Raw genomic sequence first — 20,053 nt, forward strand, 5'->3', positions numbered from 1 at the left:
GGACAGGGCATTGAAGCTTCCATGTTTGATTGCAAGAGTTTTACAAGTCTACTTTTAGCAACTGAGTCTTGAAATGTCTTTCACCCAACCCAAAAGGCAGATGCCTGCAGGGTGGAGCAAAACTTCGTAATGCGAGAAATGAGAAATGCAAATGTCAGTTTGCTTATTTCACTGTTATGGCCACGAAAGTAGAAAAAATAATTTGTCTAGCACAGGAATCTCTCATTGTAATAAAATAAATGTGTGAGAACAAGGACAGATAGAGTTCAAAATTGCACTGTACAAGGAAATAATACACATATTTACATTCAAAGTATTTGAGTCCACAAGGTCAGGGACTGACATTCAGAGGACATTTTTACCATAAACAATATCAAGGAAAAATACCTCTTCTAGGTTTGATGCTCTTTTGATATCAAAACAGTATAAGACAGCTGCTGAACATGAACAGAAAGTTGCAGTACATTTTGTTCACTTTTTTAACATATGGCTGTAAACTATTAGAACTTACAGTATCTGCCACAAAAAAAAAAAAAAAAAAAACTTCGACCAACATATCCTTAAGTCTTTTAAAGTGGAAGTAACTAAACCTGTTGTCTAAGACTAAAACGCTTGAGTATGCAATTCCCCAATACTACACCAAAAATTTGCTGGGAGAGATTATTCATAAAATATCAATGCATCATTATTTATTAATGAATTTTAAAGTGACACAATCCCCTTCAACTCCTCTTTTCACACATGCACAGCTTGATTCTAAGCAAAGATGCAAATAAAATAAAAAGGAGGCAAATGATTTGAACTTATTTTATAGCAGCCAAATGATCTGAACTGCAGGGCAGTGTTTTTATACAAGAAAGATGCATCAGGACTTCTGCCAAATTTTATGAAGTAGTAATAACAATATTGTCTGATATGTATATTTCTTCTCAACCCTTAAGTGGATTTAAAGGCTGATCCTTATACTCACCTCCCTTGAAAACTCTACCATATTGCAGCATTTATCTTTATGAATTCCTTCAGTGGTTTTTAATTTCACATTTTCCCTTTCTTTTTAAAGCAGTAAACATTGCTGTAGAGCTGTATTAAAAATAGACATACACTATTAACTTAGATCACAAGTGTAAACAGAGGCTACCACTAACAATTCTGCACACTGATTTTTTTTTTAATTATGAAAAAAATATAGCAAAGTTCACATGGGATTTACTTCTAGTTTAGTACTGTGATTAATTTTGTGTTTGTCTAAGAATATGAGGCCCCTAAATATCCTTTCAGGGATAGCTGGAAGAATCACGCTACCAGTTTTTATTAAGTCACTGCTCTCATTGCAAGTTCCAGCATATGCCATAAGATCCACAGACAGTTTATAAAGGCAGAAACACAGATGCTGTCCACTCAAAAAAGCACTTTAACTGCCCATACTCATGTTCTTCACAAGTCTGTGCTTGGACAAGGGGAAGCAGCTCGGGATTCAGAAGTATCTTGGATTCTTGAGGCGCTTGAAAGAAAACACCACACCCTCAACTTCCCAGTGTGCTGCAGCTTTACTCCTGGAACTTTTATCTCTTAAGCATACAGCAGCAGGGCTACAGGAAGGTTATGGGTAGTCAGAGAACAAAAGGCAGAGATGTTCATACACATCTTTGTCTTGATCAAGATGCACAGAGTCTGTTCAAGACTGAGTCTGCACTACCAGTTGTGGCAAAACTGCAGTTCCAAAACAAAAATCTGAGTCACAGTTCTGCTCCTGATGTCCATGCTCAAATGCTATAGAAACATGGGGATAAAACAGATCAATCCCCAAATGAGCTCTTCCCATAACCCACTCTAGGAATAATCAAAATTTCTAAAAGGGCAAATACAGCTCCCTGTTCACTCAGACTCAAACAACACCAAGCACTTACTGCTGAAATGGAGAAGGAACCTGTCCCAGCAATTCTGCTGTTAGAGCATGTGTCTCCTGAGTCCCCCTAAAAAGGTCAATGAGAAGGATAAACTTAGCTCCTCTAACACATCTTCTGGAGGAGATGATCTCCATCTCCTCATTGTGGAGAGAAGCTACAAAGATCAATCTTACTTGGTGAATACCCATTGTAAATATAAATTAAACAGATATTACTGTAGCTTGAACAGACCATTAAGTGAGTAAACTCCAAGTATCTTAGCAGACCAAGGCCACAGAAACCCTCACTTCTTGGATCCCCTTGCTCCCTAAGGAGTCTCTGCTAGCAAGTCTTAGGTTCTTGCAGATGAGGGCATATAACCAAAAAAAAGCTGACATTATTTTAAGAGGTTTAATTAGCTTAAATAGAAAAATCTTAGAGGGATATTATTTAGAATATTTGCTTTCTCAATTCTTTTGACTCCTGATTATTTTTTTCCTCACACTTGGGTAGCTCTTTCAGTCTACATTGAATTTTTTTAGATTAAATTAAGGTTAGCAAAGATAGGACTAAGATTTACCAGGTTTTTCTGTTGTCTTAAGATTCAACGACCACAAAAGAATACTTCAAAAATTCTAATAAAAACTTATGAAATTAAGATTTACCAGACAGGTTTGAAATCTAACTTTCCAAACTGCAAATGTCTGGTGATATTAAAACCAGAAATACTCCAGGGGAAATAAAATTGCTCTAGATTGCATTTTTCACATGTTGGCATCAGTGTTCAGATTGCCCAACGATTCAACTAATCTTTTTAATGACACCTTGCAACAGGCAATTGTAAAGGTGATCCTGCTGTTGCAGTAATGGACAATCTGACTCCTGTTTGATATGGTGGCTATTTTCTGAGCCATCATTATATCTGTAAAGGTATCAGTTTTGAAACTAGCAGTTTATTGCTACACATGATCTGCTTCAAATGTGATAGATCTCATTCTCTCATGCCCATCAGATTTGCATCTCTATTTTCTTCTTATCCATTTTTCTTTTGCATCTCGAGGCAACCTTGTGCATTAGTGCTATTCAGTATGGCAGAGCCTCACATTAAAGCATCAGTGTTGTAAGTGTGGATTTGCCATACAGTTCCATCTTGGAATAAAATATGCCAGTATTTTACTAAAATAAGTTCCACCACTGGAAATAAACACCAAGAGAAATACTTTTCCATACAGCATTCCTTTTATTTTCCAGAGCCCTGCTTAAGAAAGACCTGCAATTGACTGATTACTTAGCAACCTCACCGAGTCTGATAGCCTCACGCTGTGATAATGGAACTATCAATGCAGTTATAATGTACTTACACTCTGCAGATAGCTGTTCCAAATGGAGCAACATTCCCTTCCAGCCCAATGCTTCCCTGCAAGGCTGGAAGGCCTGGTAAAGATTGAATAGATACCCTTTAAAAGAACAAGTTAATACAAGGTTTCACTGACCACTGGTCCTCTGTGCTGCATTAAATGTTGCTGGGGCCAATTTTTTTTTCCATTCTATTTTCTTATTTAACATCAAGTTTTAAACTGATTTTCTGTGGAGAAGAGCAAAGTAATAAACATCTCTAATGTATTTTTCCTACTTTATATTACTTCTCAGTAAAAATATCAACGTAACCAATGATTACCAAGTAACCATCTTCCATGCTATTAGCATGTAATACAGCCCAAGTTTTTTAATGAGATACTTCACAAAGCAGACCAGTCCACATCATGAGGATATCATTTACATCAAAAAGGTACTTATTTAGTTGTAAAATGTGACAAAAGGGCAGCATTTACATAAGTGCATGAACAGCAGCCAAATCTAAGACCCAGCTTCACTGTCTATATCTGAAACACAGACTGTCTCAAGGCAACCCCCAGCTGGGGAATAACTTGCATTGACTCCATGATTCAGAAGGCTGAACAATTGCTTTATTAAGCTATACTGTATTACACTACCTACTAATACTATACTCTATACTAAACTATACTAAAGAAAAACCTATGACCCTTTTCAGACAGTCAGCACACAGCTTTGACCCAATTGGTCAATCAATCAAAACAACCATCACCAGAGTCCAATTAACAAATCACTTTTTTGTAAATAATCTCCATGACACATTCCTCATGTGGCAAACGGCAGGAGCAGCAAATAGAGATAAGAATTGTTTTCATCTCCTTCTCTGAGCTTTCTCACTGCCTTCCCCAGGAGAAATCCCGGGAAGGTTGTGCCTGCTGCTCTCTGTGAAGCGAGCTGTGGCCACAAACGTATTATAAAAAAACACCCCAAACAAATAAAACCAAACCAACCAACACAACAAAAAAACACCCCACATGCACATGCCCCCAAAACGGCAAATACAACTAAAACCAAGTAAAAAAAACCCCAGACCCACATTTCTACCTCATTGTAAAGAGCATGGATGGCTCAGCTCAGATCCAAAAGATGCACTCCATCCCCCAAAGAGTGGCTTCATTCACCACTCCTGGGGCCAAGCCCTACTTCATGAATCAGATGGTCTGAGAAAATGGTAATTCATATAGGCCAAAGTTGTGCCCTGTAATAATATATGTAGTGAAGTTATATGTAGCATTCAAAAAATAAATGCCACAGGGCTCAGGCCATACTGGCTACATTAATACAATCACAGTGGGGCTCACAAAAATCTTACCTAGTTATAAAGTTCTTTGTCATATAAAGAAATGAACACGCATCACAGATGACCTAGCTGCCCCTCAGTACCAGCACATCATTAGACACCTGCCCTAAACACCTCCATTCCTCCAGTTTAACCTTTATCATTTAGGTATCTAAACATACTCATCTAGACTTCACAGGTAGTCTCTCTGGGGACACACAGGCATCTCTGGAGATCCTTTTGTTTTTTACCTCAGCTACAGTGCTCTGGCAGAGATAGCCATTGCCTTAGAGACTTTACACAGAGCCTGGTTTAAACACATTTCAAAACTATAATGCCTCAATTTGGCTTGTGAAGCCATGCAAAAGGAATCATTCCTCAATAGAACCTAAACTTGTTTGTAAGCTTGATTTATAGTCAATTTTATCACTAGTAGCAATTCACAGTGCATCTAAGTAAAACATCTTCAATGGGTTGTAATACTTTTTTTTTTTTGATAAGCCCCTCCACACCACCTTCAAAGTAGCAGATTATTGGCACAAAAGAGGAAAAGAAAATCAACACAGCTGTATAGACTTCATATTATCAGGGCAAAAAATGTCAAATAATGTTAGTAGGTCATATGCTCTCAGGTTGGCCACAGAACAGTATATAACGAAACAACTGAAGTACATTGAGAATTTAGAGAGAATGAAGGATTTGGAGACGAGATCAAGCACACCATCTGTCCCTAAAAATGGAAAAAGCAGTCAGAAAGAAATGAAAAACAGTCCTCTACTTTCAATAACTTGAAAGACAATAAAACAAATTATTAAACAATCAATTTTTAAAGACCTTAAGGATAATGTGATAAGGAACGCACAATTTGGGTTTTCCAAGAAGAACTCAGGCCAATCTCATTTCCTTCTCTGACAACCAACTGCTGTATTGGATAAGGAACGGGCAGTGGTATCGCCTGACCACTGAAGCTGTTGATGCTGTCACACGTGACATTCCCAGAAGCAGAAGAGAGAAATATGGTCAAGATAGAATTGCACTCAATTTAAAGGATTTATCAGCTCTTCTCCATCAAGCTGAGAAAAGGTATAAAGAAAATCTGCAATTACTTGTCTCAGGTCCTGGAAAACCTGCCATTTTTATGAATGGCTTAGATGAAAATAGTTTGTATGTGTATAAACCCTGCAGATGTCACTGTGTTGATGAATTTTTTGCAATTTTAAGACCAACTTTGAATAATCTGGACTGGACAATGCACAAGCACATAAATATATTGGGAACAACTGACTAGACACCAACAGGACAAAAAGTTTGTAGTGATAGCATTTTACCAGAAGAACAAGAGAGACAATAATAGCCTTCCAGTATGGGAAATTGTTACAGCCAGGTGACCATTAATTGCTTTCTGTGTTCACTGAGAATAGAGAGAGTTGCAATCATCCTAATCTGCTCTGTGAGAATGGACTGGTTAAAAAAAAAAACAACAAAAAAACAAAAAAAAAAAAAACAACCCACAAACCCACAGCTATAATACAACTCTTTCCAATGCTTTTTAGTCATTTGAGATTGGGAAAATACCAACACAGGTTTTCCATATTCCTTAGTATTTGTTAAGGATGGTCATGAGTTTCATCCTGAACAACAGAGATTTGAATGAGAATAGATCTTGAGGTTTCTTCTCAGATTTCATATCCTAATGTCCTGCAAAAGCAAGAACTGTCATTTATCTATGGCTGTTCTTTGACTAGGCTTTCATTTACATTGGGTATGCATCATCATCATCCTTATTTATTTATTTCTCTTTCCCTCCACAAACTAGTAAAAACCAATCAAGACAATAGAAGCTCCATTTATATGTGCATCTTCAAATTACTGCTAATTCAGTATTCCATTTTAGCTGTTAGTAGAGGTTCACTGTTTAAGCACAAGAGAACACCAGAAACCACAGTGGTAACTTGTTAAAACTGTCTGGAAGATCAGGAGTTGTGGGTTTGCATTAAGAGGGGATGAATAGACTTGACTACAGAATCAAAGAAAATACACAAAAATCCTTCAACAGAGAATAAGTACAAAGTCAGCAAGGAAATTAAATGAAGCTTGCAGCATTTCTTTACTCACCATATCCTTAGAAAAAGGCTTTGATTTTATGGGTATCAGATTGAAGCTTCTAGAAGGAACTCTTCCGTAAAATTTATGTGAAAGCTTATAGCACAACATTCATGCATTGCACTGTGGGGTTTTTTTCAGATGACAATATCTATGTTAACTTCTTGCATCCAGATAATAAATATGTTGACAGTGGAACATTAGGGTGTTTATCAGTTCTGTGATGGATAAAGCTATACTCTGAACAAACAGCTTGTGAGACTGACCTTGCACTAGCCACATGTGAAGAGCCACTCACCTGCCAGAATAATATTCTTTTTTACAGGGAGTGGGGGAGACAGCTTTTCCTGTCAGGGTAGTTTTACAATGGAATATTGATACATACTGAAAAACAAGGAACTGAGGGAAAGGACTTAATACATTTATGACAGCTGCCACAATTTGGCACTATTTTCTGACTTAGTTGAAATTGGACAATAAATCAATAAACCTCTAGCTGATTGTTACTTCAGTGAAATATGATGCAACATAATTTAGAAGGTGATTTTAAGGAGTAATTCTCTGGAGATTTTATGACACACATTTGAGGTTTATTTTCTTTATCCCCATGAAAAATGCCTTAAATCCATGTGTAAAATTGAAAAGGTTTTCATCCAACTAACCTGCTTTTGTCTCTTTCTTACCCTGCTTCTGTTTTCAGTCATATCAGCATTATTACAGGGCACTGTTTTCAGACTTAAGTCATACTGACTTTTGCTGGAGAGATTAAAGCACAGAGAGTAATGCAGTTCATACATGCAGCTCAACTGGGTCCTGCTTTTTCTGAGCACACTTCCACACCCACATGCTTCAGCCATCAGAGCACACACTGTATTCTGAAATTGAGCTTATAGCAAAAAATTTCTGACTTCCTTTCTTACCAAAGTAAAAATAATTTGTGTTTTAAAACTGCAGTTCCTTCTATTTCAATGTTTTAAGTGGTTTTGTCATAAAAATTCATGGGCTAGCTGCTGGAAAACCAATCAGGTTGACAGTTTAAACACAATTACTCAAGTGACCCTATGCAGTTCTGCTGCATATGTGAATCCCATCACCTCCTTCAGTGACATAAGCAGATAGGCAAATTTTAGATTTGCATTTTAAATACATTCCACAGTACTTCAAAATTACATTCCATAGTCCCTATCAAATAAGATTATCTTCATAAAGAGTAAAATGCAACTTAGAAATAAGAATGTACGTTCATGTACTTAAAATCCAGCTGCATCCTCTGCCACACTCGCATATACCCTTAAGTATTTGCATTTACCATGCAATAACATCTTCCCTTTAATTTTTTTGTTAAACTTTGCATATTAATCAGCCTGATCCAACATCACACCATACTTGATAATACCTCCAAAGATAAACTAGATCTGTTAAAGATCCATGATGTCACTTTGTCTATAGCTATAGTCAACAAGAGATGACCTTTCAGTCCCATATATTCCTCAGAGTGTAATTAGACTTACTAAGCAATCTCTAGATTGACTTAAGTACTTAGCAGGGTATTAGCAAGAGTTAAACTAAATTCAAGCTTCAGTTGCTTTAATTAATATAGAGTTTGAAAGCTTTCATTTAATGTGATAGTAGGGAGAGAGCAGACATTGAGACCTGGCAACACTCATCTGTCTGCTGTCTTAGTAGAGAATACAGTAAAACAGCAGCAAACAACATTAATTATACAGACAACAAACTGTGATTAAGAAATGAAGGGTTTCCTGCAAGTTTACTGACAGGTGTGATGCTGTTAATTCATTAACTGCAAGATATGAAGTAATAATTATACGGGTAATTTTGATCATTCTCTGCAATACACCATAGCTTATAATACTTGAAAATGCCACATGATAAGTACTACAGACAGATTAACAGTCAAACCCTTAAAAAGCAAACCTTTAAAAAAGTGCAAATTTTCCATTAAGCCACAAATCTGAATTTAGAGTAATCCACAGTCACATTCCAGAGTAAAGGTGACTGACATGGAATCATGGGCAGGAGGAATCCTGAATTTCAGATGAAATTCAGTGAGCACACTGCATCTGCAAGTGAAGGGACACACAAAACAATGTCAAACAAGCTGTTAATCTTCAAAAGGCTGATGTGATCTTGAGACAATTTGCTTCACATACCCAGTATCACTGGCCACCTTTGCTCTGGGTTACCAGATAGAATTTGCAGAATAAAGACATGGGTCAATCTACAAGGTCAGATTTACTTTGTGAAAAAATTCACAGGAGAAGATAATTGCACTTTTCTTCTGCATTCTCTTCACATTTTACCATCCCAATTTCTTTAATGGTTTATGAAGAAATTTTAAGAAGGTATTAATATTCTTATATATGTAATGTAATGCCAATTTAACCAAGAGGTATAACTTAACTGACTGTGAAGTTTTAAAACAATTCAGCTAAACAAGGACAAAATTTGGAGGTTGCTCACATTTTGATTTAAACTGTGCTAATACACTAATTTATACACTGCAACAGTTTTACTACTGTGACAGTTTTAATATTTATAAGGAACTGGTGTAAGCACAAATACCATTTGAAAGAAGTGAGAAAAGAACTAAAGAGAAAAATTGAAACTGCACTGTCTTTCACTATACACCTTACAGCATGTATTGGGTTTGCATGGTCAGATTTTGGAGCAAGGCCTTCTGAGAGATGGCTCCTATGAGAAGCTTCTGTAACCTGCTCTGTCCACAGAGCCAATGCCAGGAGGCTCCAAGACAGGCCTGCCACTGGCCAAGGCTGAGCCAATCAGCAATGGCAGTAGTGCCTCTGGGATAACAATTCAAAAAGGGAAAAAGTTACTGCATAGAAGTAATTTTGACCAGAGAAGAGAGGAGTGAGAATAAGAGGAACAACTCTTCAGAGACTAAGGTCAGCGGAGGAGGGGAAGGAGGCACCAGAGCTGAGATTCCCCTGCAGCCCATGGTGCTGGCCATTGTTGCCATTGTATTGCAAAGGTTCCATACTACTGTCCCTTATTGCAAGAGTTTCATACCTCCTTGATGTTTCTCACAGGCAACACCTCCAAGCACTGACTCTCCCTTCTTCTCACAGTAGCCAACTGACTCCAGTTCCCCTGTCGACTACCCAATCCACTCTTTTATAACACGCTTCTCATTAGCTACAGCTGTGGCCCGTTAAAGTCAGGCCTGTTCCTAGTTTTTGATAATTGGCTCAGCTGCAACTCCTTAAGGGTAAGATTACTTTCTATACTACCTTTATTTGCTTATATTCTATCCCCCTACAGGCCGTGGTGAGGCAGCAGTGTCCCTGCAGCCATGGAGATCCCCCTGCAGTCAGTGGAGGAGAGCACACCAGAGCAGGTGGATGCCTGCAGGCTGACCTGTGGGAAGGCTGCACTGGAGCAGGCTCCTGGCAGGACCTGTGGCTGCATGGAGAGAGAAGCCCACCCTGGAGCAGCTTTAGGACTTGTGACCTATGCTGGAGCGGGCTGTTCCTGAAGGACCAACCCTGTGGAAAGGGACCCACATTGGAACAGTTCATGATGAACTGTAGCTCGTGGGAGGGACTCAGAATGGACAAGTCCATGGAGTACTATCTCCTGTGGGAGGGATCCCATGCTGGAGCAGGGCAAGTTTCTTTTCCCTGAGCTGGAAGCAGCAGCAGAAAAAACATGTCATAACTGACTGTAACCCCCATTCCCCGTCTCTCTGCTCCACTGGGCAGGAGGAGGTAGAGCCTGGGAAGGCAGAAGATGTGATGGGAAGGTTTATTTTACTTCTCATTATCCTGCTCTGATTTAGATTGGTAATAAATTCAGTTAATTTCCCCAAGTCAAGAGTGTTTCTGTGACAGTAATCAGTGAGTGATGACTCCTTGTCTTTATCTCAACTCATCAGCCTTTCATTGTATTTTCTTTCCCCTGCCCAGCTGCAGAAGGGATAGAGTTGCTTTTGGTGGGTACATGGCATCCAGCCAAAGTCAAACCATCACAAGCAGTCAGTAAGTTGCAAAGAGATCCCACTTTTCATGAAAACAGGAGAAACTCTCCTTTAGTTGTGAAATATTTGGTGCAAAGAAATTTGCATAGTGCACAACCCTGATAATATCCATTCTAGCCAAGCAGCAGCACATACAGGGAAAAAATAGAAGTGTTAATTTTATCTGCTTAACATCAGCATCAGTGAAACTGCAAGTATAAGCTGAAGGCACATTATCTTGTAATCATTTCTCAATGCACCCAGGGACCAGTTTTCAAATTAAACATGAGCAAATGAAAAGGCAAACTACTCCAAATATGAAGTAAAATGTTCCAGTTTAGGAAGATTTTCCCCCCACACAAGTTTTTACCTGTTTAAATAAACAGGTTCAGTTAAACCACTGTAAACCCATGTTCAGCATCCTGTGTTTTATCTCTCACTGTGAATATGATTACTTTTTGGATCTTAGGGGAAAAGGGGCGTTATTTGATCAGTAGTTTTTGACTACTGGAAATACCTTCTGATATTAGGTATGAGCTCATGGGGACTCCTAATAGGTTCTGAACTTTTTTTTTTTTAATGACTTCCCCTCCCACCCCCTCATATTCTTAATATGGGTCCTGGCTGAATGAATCTTTCTAGGGGGTCATTTTCAAAGAAGTCCTAATGATCACTGTGAAAACTAAAAGTCTCTTGGTGTTTCCCCGAGGCAAAGAAATATTGCATACCAGAAAGGGTGTATAATAGATTTTTATTTTGATTAAATGTTTTCTAGATCTCATATTCCAGTTAGAGAATCATTTTAATTCTAAACCTTCACTAAAAACTGATTGCTGGTTTTGGAAACTGGCAAGTCAAGTCACAATTCATCCATCTGCCTGGCAAAGATACTATCTACATGAGGCATAATTACCTAGGAAAGGTATTATTCCATCCAAATGTATATATATGCAAAGGAAATTGTTCTTAAAGAGGTCAGTGGTGGGTCACAACAAACAGCTCAACGATTAAACCAAGATACACATCCAGTCATTACATTTGCTAATATAATATCAACCCATTGTTCTGCACAGCTTCCCCCTCACCACATCAATAGAAACCTATACAATCTCCTACATTGTCTATTCCTATCTGGAGACAGAAAACATAAATTATGCAAGGTATCAATAAATAAGAGCTCCTAAATGGTCTCTAACAATAAAAACTGCTGACCTTATGCATGGCTGAGTTGCAAATCCAACAGAACAACAACCAGATAAATACTGCTAATAGCCACAGTTTAAAAATAAAAAAAATAAAAATGACAGAGACCATGACCTTCTAAACAATGCATGTTTTTTATTCTTTACATTCCCAGAAGTCATCTCACTGGTTATTTGGTTTAGCCCTTTGGAGCTGAAACTTAGATGTCTGAAGCTTCTCCTCTCAAGATCTTTGAAGACAAAGAATGTGTCCCCATCTCTGCACAGAGAAGGTGGACACTCAAGGCTCTGGCTTCCTTGCAGAATTGAACCATTTGAAATGAACAGGTTGTGATGGACCAGGCTAAGCAGAAATGTCCATATTTTTCATGTAGGCATTGATAATAGATTCACCAATTGACAGCTCACTGTCCATGCTGAGCACGGTTAGAACAGATTTTTTTTGTTACAGAATTAAGTCTTTGACTTTGAACTCCTGCCATTATGGGCACAACTTCAATACCTGCATGCCTGGCAATACTGAAATGTTGAAAGAGCTCAAATAAGCTCCTAATAAAAGGATGGTTTGGCTGATAGGAAAACAGGGAAGTTTAAACATAAGAGCAAGTTAAACCATTTCAGGAGCCTATTGTTCACACTGGAACCAAGACCAGACAGGACCAAATGATTTAGAATCCATTTTCTTACACCTATAGTCAACAACATGGTATTGACTTTTTTTTACATGAAAATATAAAAGCATCTTAAGTGAAAAGGCTCTATATAGAACTATCCATTTCTCTAATATAAAAAATAGTCAAATTATATGTTTTGATGGATATGGGAAATTAAAATTAGTCTAATCTCTATTTTTTGCACATCTTAAATTGAAAATTCTTCTTTTTGTAACAGTGTTTTCTGCCATTCATTTTAAAATCCCCACACTGTGTAAACTACAAAGAATTAATCCCTTAGGCACAGAGTTTTTAAAGACAGTTACACAGAAATTTAGGTCATAATACTCTGGCATTTTCACCCTAAAAAAATTCTATTATCAAAATACAAAATATACATAAACAATGCTACTCCATTTTTAAAGGTCTCCCATTAAGAAAAGCTTTAAGAAATTCCTGTTACCCCCTACTTACACACAATTCTAGCTGTGATTGTTGGGTCACTCTGTTTTCACAAAGGCAGTGCTGCCTTTGTGAAACAGTTTGGAGAACTCAGAGCAAGAAAATACAGAGAATCTGGAACTAGGAGGAAAAAGGAAGAATATATCTGCCTGCAGAAATTAATCATAGAACTACAGGGCAAGCTTTTTCGTGATATGATGCATTTATGAATCTTGAAATAATTCCAAAGACTTTAAAAATGGCTTTACCAAAAGAAATTGAAGAAGTTTTAAACCCACGTATTTGAAAGAGGACTGGGGAAATTAATTATTCTTTACAGGAAACAGGAAGCAATTTGTGAAGAATAAATTATAGCAGCGAACATATAAAAGTACTGTAATTATTATGTTTTTCCAGAAAACTTCATCTGCACAGGAATCGAGAAAACCTAAAGCCAAAACTGACTTTAAGGTTTTCATCTGTAGGTCAACCTCCTTTTACCTATCAGCCAGAAATCATCAGTTCAGAGAGAAATCCTAATATATGTACTGCAGTTGTGTAGTGATTTAATTCACTTGCTTTCATAAATAAGCTGGATACATTAGCAAGAAAAGGAGACAGTAAACTAACAGCAGAGCAAATGTAACCTAGTAAAAAACTAAGTTATTTTTTAATATTCAGAATTTGAAACCAAAATATTGCAAAAAACAAGAATTTCAAGAACCATCTTGGATCTAATTTTTCTCTACTATCAATGGTGCCTAGAACAGACCCTTTGTGGGCTATAAACTATCAGTTGGCTTTCAGATGAAAGATGATGTCTTAAAGTATTAGTAAACTTGCACATGAAAGAGGATAAACTTTGAAATACCTATTTGCAAATGCCATTGAAGGAACAGCCCCCAAGGAAGTCTTGCATCTGTGCATGTAGTTTGGGCAACAGTGCACCAACTTTCTATACTAAAAGTTTGACTCATATACTGCTATATAGAAACGTTCCCAAGATCCTGCTGAAGATTTAGAAATGTTTAGGGATAAGGAAATATTTATTGTACTCACACAATATAATTCCTCTCAATCTAGTCCAGCACAAAGCAAGTGTTTACAAAAGAGCACTGTTGGGCATGTGTTACATATCTTTATTTTGACATGTGTGTTTTACATTTTCAGGTACATTTTATCATGGAAATAATTATATCAGGTAATTTGTATGGAAAGCTTAAGGACAAAATTCCAAGGCAGGAAGGGGACTAGTAGATCATAAAAGAAACAACTTTGACCAACTGAAAATAAATAGCAGGAAGCCAGAAGTGGGCATTTGTCATTGTCAAAGCCCAGATTTACATTTAAGCTGTGAAAGGTAAGTTGCAAGGCAGATTTTGTAGCATTAAGATCCTCTATTCATCATTCTTGTTGTGCTCTGAAATATTCTGAAATAATTTACAATAGTCTCTATAGATAAAATATTTTCCATGAAATTATTCTGAAATTGAGTTTAAATATGAAATATTTACCAAGTTATAGCCATGTGGGAAGGACAATTCTCCTAGAACCCCAAATAGGAAGAAAGCTGTGAGAAGTGCTGCCACACCATGGTGCACATGATGGGAAGCACGACCACCTCCAAAAATCCAGACATGACATCATCAACAAGGAATTATGTCAGCCTGTTGCATCATGGAGGAATGCAACTCAGCTACAGCATCACACAGAGGAAAAAGAGCAGAGAATCCAAATTTGGGTCTGGTAAGCTGGCACACCCAGCTGCTAGCAGCTACCTTCCTCATTAGCATCAAGAAGTTTAGGCTGTGCCTCTGAAAAAATGGCTGTCAGCATCTGAAAAAATCAAAATTATCCCTTTTTACTGCAAAGGCCTCTAACTCCTGTTCCATGTCCTTCTCAAGACAGAAAGTTGCTGATCCAGGGACTATCTCTGTTCTGCATCGCTGGCCATGGGGGGAGTTTTCTTTCTATTTGTTAATTTCATTTTTGCCTGCTAAGAGTCAGTGGGTTTTGTCAGCTATGGATCCTATGAAGAAAGCTCTGTGTGTGTGAATCTGCCTTCAGCACTGAGCTGGAGAATGCAGCAACCCCTGGTGTAATGGAGCTCAGCCCACGTTCTGGCTCTGCACCTGCCTCGGTTCCCTGTTGTTTCTCATTAATCCTTACTGACTTCATGTACCTGCTCATGGTCTTCTTTCTTCCTCACTTTGACATAAACCTGGTCTCTTTCACCTTATCAACCTCCTTCCTGATTGATGCTTCTTTTTTCCCCCTCTATGTATGTAGCATGAACAGAAAACTTTACTGAGTAAAACTAGTTATTTCTCCCACTTACAACAGGACATGGAAGCTTTGTATGTATTTGGATTCCTTGCTTTGAACTCTCCCCCCTTAACTTTCAAACAGACACTTCATTCACTTAATGATTCACTGTTATACTCTTAAATTTGAGGAGGAGTTATTTTTTCTGCTTTCAGAGGAGCTTCTGTAAGCTAATGCATTAATGCAGTTCCTGTAATGAAAAATCTCATCAGTGACTGCAAATACACTTGATGTCTTAGTAAGACATACAGAAAGACCCTGGTTTTATTTGTGTTTATTGCTTCCTTCTCACACTTGTAAAGACTATGTACAGCAAGTAGAGAATGTATGGCCTGACAAAGAAAAGCTGAAATGCCATACAGACACCAGGAAAAAAACCAAATGCATTCAAGTGCCAAACTCCTCAAGATCTGATTTGAAGATTCTGTGTGTTTTATTCTCAATGACAGCTTTGCAAAGCACCTGTAAGAACAGGTCTGTCTGTGATAAAGCTGTTCATGTGCGATAATGCTCTGCAGCTTCAGTTTTCAGTATTAAAACTTATGTTACTGACTTCATTTCTGCAGCACCACATTATTCTGTACAAAATGAATTCTGTACATTAAACACTCCAGAAACGTGCTTGAAGAGGACAAATGAGATCAAAGGACAGACTCTACATCACATTTTGTTGAAAGCACATTCAGCCATGAGATCAAATGGTCTGTGTCAGATTCCACTGTAATTTCTAAAGCAACTTCTTTCAGGCAGGGATGAAGCAGCTCTCACACTTTGTGATGTATGATAAAGTCAGCTTGATTTAAAAGATCAATTATTGTTCCACCAAAAGCCCACAGCCATAACCAAAGACTTCACAATGTGTTAGTGACATAGAAAGTATAAAAAGCTGTCCCAAAAAGTAAAATTAGAAACTGTCATGCAAAATTCTGTGGCCAAAGTTTCTAAGGAAGTTAATGAAGGCTTCAAAGCAGGCTCAGTGATGCTGTGATCTGCAGTGAACCAGCTGGTGTAGGCAGGACCTCAATATTGCCATCAGACACAGGGGCTCTGCCAACAAGCACCTTTGCACACTGGACTGTGCACACCAGGCTGCTACACGGAGGATACAGGGACATGGTCCCCACAGCTCTCTCAACCAACCCAAATACAGCTTGCTTGCATCATTTCCCAGACCCAGTTAACAAGGAAATTAATGTTTGTTTCAAATGAGGATAAATCAAAATGAAACAAAGGATTGTTCAGAGAGTCTAGAGGCTTCAGGGACATCTCCCCAAGAAGAGGGAAATTATGATTGACAGTTATTGACATAATCATTAAAATTTGCAATACCATTCAATTTTTCTGCACATCAGCTTCTCTTTATTTTCACAGGAAGCTCCTCCACACAGCAAGAAGTAACAAAGCTTGCTCTGCAAATTCTTCATTTCCAGTATCAGACAAGACAGGCTACAACATTTCACTGATTCTATAAGAGTCTCTTCTGAAAATTACACCAACCACATAGAAATAAGAACTTCAGGTTAAGCATTTGACTCCTCAAATAAAATTCCAATATAGGACTGTGGAAACAGCCAGTGAGTGGGGCAAAGGTGAGAAAAATACAGGAATCAGAGCACACTACCAGAAGTTAAAAGAGCGAAAGGCAAAGTAAGAGTTATAACAAAGGTACCTTGTTTTGATTGCTTTTCTTTGAGACAAGGCACACAACTGTTTGTTAAATACAGTAATGGTGCTGCTCATTATTATTTAACTTCTTAGCAACAAAAAGAATATTAGTCACAACATTGAATAATTTGCAGAACAATATTTTTAAAGATATTGTCACTCTTTTAAAGTGCACAATACTTTCTGTGAAGAATTCCAGAGTAAAAAAGTCACTACATTATTTGAAGATGGAAGGTTTAGAGATCAGTTACCATAAATAGGAGACTAATTACACCATTCAGAGCCCTGAAAGCACAGAACAATTATTCCGAATGGATGTAATTCAAACCCACAAAATCTGCCAGGGAAAACTTCAGCTGAGGCAATGTAATATCAGTAGAGAAGCCAGAATACAGAATGATATGTTTGATTGTACCAACCCACAGAAAAGATGCTGCTCTCCATGGAGTACAGAGCCAAGCTACTCCTATGGACTCAGAGGCCACTGGCACTGAGGAGTACTCCAAGAACAGTGTTGTATCCTGGATCAGGGAAACATCTGGAGTACCATGGGCAAGGCAAAAGGAGCCACAAAGTCTTCTTGTAAACAGTGGGAGCTTCCTGCTCCTCCCACCTTTCTACAGACAGCAGAAAGAGCTGATGCTCTGTGCAGCCCCTGCAGAAACTCTGTTGTCTCCACTGACAGCAGAGCAGTCATGGTTTGTGTGAGGCACCACACACAGGGCCAAGCAAACACCCGAGTCCCCCTGAGGTGTCACTGACCACCACGCAGGTACCAGGTGCCACTGCAGCATCCTAGGCATACTGCAGCAGCAACAGTGGGTAAAACACAGCTCTGGGCTTGATACCAAGGTCTCCAAAGCAAACTGTGCAATGGAGAATCACATGCCATGAAAGGACCCATGCAAGGATGAGGAAGAATGGAAAAGATCACTCTGGAAACCCAGCACTTTGCAGATGGAAGATCTCACTCCCTCTTGCTGACAACAGGAAAAGGGAAAGGAGGTTGTGGTCAGAATGCCAGTGGCAGATGTGAATATCTGCAGCAGCTACTAGGCTGCTCCTGTGCAACAGGAACTTCATTTGAGGTGTCTCAAAATTCACATCTTACCAATCTCCCCCCACAAATTTTTTAAGGTATAGCCAGAAATATGGGACTGGTCTTGTAATCACTTAAGATTACAAAATCCTTCAGAGCTTTGTAAATACAACAAAAAATTGTATTTTATAGCCAGTAATTTATAAATGTTTCTTCAAGTAGGAAGCATACAAAATAGCAGAGAGTACAGTCACATTCCACATAATATTAGGCAGTTTAGATTTTAATAATAATCTTGTAACATTTAATTATAATGCTTTGTAACATGCTACACACACACTGTAGCATATTTTGTTCAGCTGATAAAACTTTTTAATGAAATTTTGCTATACTTTCTATTGTTACTTCTTGGCTAGAAAATGGAAGACTCCATCATTTTAAATCTAAGTAATGAATTGTGCAAATTATGAAAGTGTGGATTAGAAATACTATCTTTCCTAAGAAGACCACAACACATAATGCTCTGAAAATTAAACAGAAATGAATGAACTCAAGATAACTCACACTTGTGTAAACTACTAAGTTTACACAAGTAGTTTTTCCTCTAATCTTGCATAATCAGCCCAGGTCTGCTTCTACTACTCTGTGTTGCCATCATCTGGGCTGTTTGCAGAAATGATCAGCTGATATGTATGCTAGCATAGCAAAATGTAGCTTTTTACTATGAGAGCCCAACAATGCTTAGGCATATAAAATGAAAATAAAAGGGTAATTGACATTTGCCCCCTCCAAAAGATGCCCGAGGAGCAGAGCACACGCTGTCACTCAGTGTTCTCACACACTCTTCAGAGAGACACAGAGGCCACGTCGCAAATAGAGACACAAAACATCAGAGAAGAGCTACAGTTCCAATTAGGACAAAATCAGCCACTCTAGGCAATAAAACAACGGGAGCCATCACAACATCGATACCTGAGAAATACTGCCACTTGTTATCTAACCGTATCGCTCACTCCAAACATTCCCCAGGAGATTCAGAGCCAGCCTAAACACTTCAGAAACCATCCAGAGCCGTATGGCACTGCACTCTTTCATACCTCAGGAGTAAAAGTTAGCCAGAGCCTTCTGACAAACTAAAGTGATTTATTATCACATAGCAGAACTAATGCGTTCTGCTTTACAACTCTCCTGGTAGACTAGGAGGGATGTTGCATTTATTACCTACAGTACATAATGCCCGCTGCAGATCTCTGTATTATTCATAAGACTGGCTTTTTTGTGCCATCATAATGCTGATAAATTATAAAAAAATGCATATTTTATTTCAATTTCTAACATATTTTGGTACACATATCAATCCATCACATTGCTGTAGAAGAAATAAGCATTATTGCTGACAGCTGTTGACACGTTCACCTCAACAGAGATGAAACAAAAGGGCTGCAAAGGTTGCTCCCACTCACAGCTACCTCTCCACTTCATTAATTTTTTGTGGTTTAATATTTAGAGAAGGCTAAGTAAAAATCAGTGCCACCAGAACCGAGGTGTGCCAAGGAATGGAACAATACAATGGATTAAAAAAGCCATTAAAAGTAGAAAGGAGTATTCAATTTTCACTTCAAAGGTAGATTTCTGCCAGCTGAGTGGCTCCAAAAAATAAATATCACTTTCTAGATCAAGATGAGTTTAATTTCTAATGTGGCTAATTCAGGTGTTACTGAGTTATACAACTAGAGATGCAGGTGGGGTTAAAACAAAGGTTATTTCAGCTTCCCTGTCTGGCTGATTTCCAATTCTTTCTCCTCACCTGCAGGTAACATGAGCACATAGCACAGAGAGCACCCTCCACCACTGCTCATCAGCCCTGATAATAAAACCATCTCACTAAAAATATTATAAAATCTGAAAATACACCCTGCACTCAAACTCATTCAGTTATTTTCAAATGCATAGTCTATACTGATAGATAGATGTAAGTTGAATTATCTGCCTGTTATTAATTTTTTTGCATCAGTCTTGACCTTATGTTAGCACCATTCATTGACGTTAGCGCCTTCTGCAGAATGTAGGT

The 20,053-nt window shown here is 38.1% G+C and overlaps 1 protein-coding gene and 1 long non-coding RNA gene across 2 annotated transcripts in view; both read right to left on the minus strand.

Annotated features, from left to right (window-relative positions):
- PDZRN4 (PDZ domain containing ring finger 4) overlaps nt 1–20,053 on the minus strand; it is a 228,546-nt gene that overhangs the window by 147,030 nt on the left and 61,463 nt on the right. The window lies entirely within an intron of this gene.
- Nucleotides 575–9,778, minus strand: LOC131557884 (uncharacterized). Its single transcript, XR_009274762.1, has 3 exons — nt 9,712–9,778; nt 1,908–1,973; nt 575–1,770 (listed from the first exon to the last, which is right to left on the minus strand). It is a non-coding gene; the product is annotated as an uncharacterized LOC131557884 (long non-coding RNA).

Source organism: Ammospiza caudacuta, chromosome 5 (genome assembly GCF_027887145.1).
Source record: "Ammospiza caudacuta isolate bAmmCau1 chromosome 5, bAmmCau1.pri, whole genome shotgun sequence".
Classification (NCBI taxonomy): Eukaryota; Metazoa; Chordata; class Aves; order Passeriformes; family Passerellidae; genus Ammospiza; species Ammospiza caudacuta.